Source organism: Ctenocephalides felis, unplaced genomic scaffold, assembly GCF_003426905.1.
Source record: "Ctenocephalides felis isolate EL2017-DRISC unplaced genomic scaffold, ASM342690v1 CF-g0.4_SCAFFOLD_00845, whole genome shotgun sequence".
Classification (NCBI taxonomy): domain Eukaryota; kingdom Metazoa; phylum Arthropoda; class Insecta; order Siphonaptera; family Pulicidae; genus Ctenocephalides; species Ctenocephalides felis.
The window spans coordinates 83872577-83875685 of NW_020536999.1; positions in this window are offsets into that span (position 1 = coordinate 83872577).

A 3109-nucleotide genomic window follows, 5' to 3' on the forward strand; every position below is an offset into this window, starting at 1 on the left:
TAGTGGAATCAGTAGACCAATATTCTTTGAGATTTGGCTGGTATCAAACCTATATTTTAGAATGACTGCGATAAAAGCTAAAGATTCTTGCTTGGTAACATCATACCACTTGCCACTTGTTGCCTCTTGTTGTTTATAAAATATTCTGTGCCTGCCGCTAGCCAAGAGTTAAAATACTGAAAACGCCGATATTTTTAAGGTAAATACTTGTAGAAATATCGCTGAAAATTGGGCGGTACTTAGTAATAGATAATAGTAAAACTATAATTCACACTGTGAAACCGTCAATAGTCTTATGAAAGCAAGGAATATTCGTATTTTCTTTCCCGCTAACTTGGAGTTTGGTCTTAGAAATGACTGGGTTTGTGAATTGTACCCATGTTTATTGTTCTTATGTTAATGTGACTATTAAAACATCGTTTACAATTTAAATTGAGTCCTGAATATTTGCCTTTTTCAACTCATGAAAATTTCATATCAATTAGAATTTTTTTTGGTTTGTAGTTTAATCTGCGTTTAGTAAATAAAAATGCTAATGTATTTTTTGAATTTACTTTAATTTTCCAATCTTATCTGTAGGATAGTGAGTATATTTCGTATACGTTTATCTGAGGTGTATAGTGTAGTATCATCGGCATTAAGGAATGCAATATCGATAACATATTGAAATACCAGTATTTTGGTATTTTCTCTTTTAAAACCGGTAATACCGGTATTTTTATTGTCTTATACAAATGTATACAAAATTGTAAGTTACTTGTATAAATATAAACAATTATATATACAACTAAACTATAAAATAACAATAAGTTTATCTTTTTACTATTAATTGAACACAATTATATCCAATTTAATTAACTCATCATATTGTATATTATATTGAGTATTTTCGACAAAATCATACGTATGAGCAAAAAACACCAGAAACTTATTAAAGATCACATCATAATAAATTTTATTTTCTGTAACCGATGTGTCAAATCACACACACACACACAAGCAGCACGCAACAATGCCGCCAATTTTTCAATTGGAGTATATATAAAGTCGAAAATGTATTGTTAATGAATAATAAGAAACTCTACACAGTTTATGTAGCTACTCTTCATTAGAAAATTCTAAGAAAATAATAAGAAAAAGATAATAATAAGAAATTCTATACAGTTTATTTAGCTACTCTTCATTACAAAATTCTAAAAAAATATAATTATTGAATCTATTCTACCTATTTAATCTATTTTATGTATTATTATTTTATGTAAAATTTATTAATGTTTTGATGATGGAAGACGCTAAATCAAATTTTTCTTTGGTAAGGTCACTGGCATTCTGGTTCTGGTGAGACTGGCCTCGACCACGACCACCGCGGTGGCCTCTGTTGCCTCTGCTGCCTCTGTTGCCTCTGTTGCCTCTGTTGCCTTATTGCCTTTGTTGCCTTTGTTGCCTCTGTTGCCTCTGTTGCCTCTGTTGCCTCTGTTGCCACGGAAGCTGCTGATACTGCCTCCAGAAGGGAGGAAATTGTTTCGCGGTGGCTTTCTGCCGCGCTGAGTTTTTCTGCCCCGTCCACCGCGTACTGAGCCTCTCCAATTTACGGCATCGTACCGGGACTAAAGTAATAATATCATAACAACTTATAGCTAAGTATATTTACGAATGTATTTATATAATATTATATAAATGCTACATTACCTTGTCAAGATAAATTTGAAGGCTAACGCCCTCAGTATTTATCATTATTTTATTGAATAGGTGAATAAATATATTTGTGTGGTATGGCATTTCAAACGGCAGCAAAGCCACCGTCTTCCACTCTGCTCTGATTGCTGCCTGAATTTTGTTCAACACTTCTCCAACTATCTGGAGCTCGCAATCTGCCATAAGAAAAATCATAATGAAAAATTGCTTGAATTTGTATATAAGTTCCTTATATTTACTTATATATAAGATTTAAATTTTTTAGTTCGTATATTTATATTTATACCTTCATCGTCATATGCAATGCCACATAATGCCACTGCATGTCCCAAGTAGATTGTGGTCCAGGCGACGTCCCCGACACCGTCCGGCCTCGGATTTTCAGTATTAAATCTATCACAGTAAAAAATAGAAATATGTACACGTCCTGAACAATAAAGAATTGGATTTAAATTACTTATATTGTCATTTATTCCATTTTTGATTTTTTGTGACTACCCGTGAATAAAATCAGTACGTACACCACGGGTATCGTTTGCAACGTGGAGAATTTCAACACCTTTGCAACATCTTTAGTTAAGACTACAGAAAATGAGATTATATAGATATTATAAGATATTATAGAGAGATTATATATATATATATATATATATATATATATAAATTGAAAATTACCAGTTTCTTTATTTTCAGTTTCCATTTCGCGATTTCTACTTACAACTTATTTCAATGATCTCGCATTAATAAGTATGACTCGCGACTCAGGCCGTGCGACGTTCGCGCAGTGTCGTAGAGAATCGTGGCGCATCGTGTCGGATCGTGGCTATTTCGTGTGTTGTGTATTGCACGAAACTGCGCGACACTCCCTGTCACCCGTCACAAGTGGCTGTTTGCCCTCGTGTGGGTCACATACACACAACACATGCACACAAAAAGGCACTACAGCGAAGGAGTGTCGCGCGCACTCGCCTGCCCTTATGAAATATTTCTAAACAAAGCTAACAATTAGTATAATGTTAGTTTCATGGTATATTGATACCAGTGAAAAATAGATTTTTTAGCAATAAAGCCAAAGAAATCCTATCTTAATCCTAGATTTCTTAATTAACATAGTTGATAAGGATTTAACAATGATATATTTAGTAAAAGTGGTAGAGGTAACATAACTACGTAAAATTATTAATTAAAATCTCCAATTGGTAGTGGACATATTCTTGTTATAAGCCGCACGTAAATTCCAGCTTTGGTTTTTACGGTGACTATGCGTACTTTACCATCAGTACCGGGATTTACGTTTGTGATACGGCCTAATAACCAATTTAGAGGTGGCAAGTTATCCTCCTTTACTAACTTACTAATTTATTTTACTAATTTATTTTATTTACATCATTTATAATATCAGGTGTTCCTAATT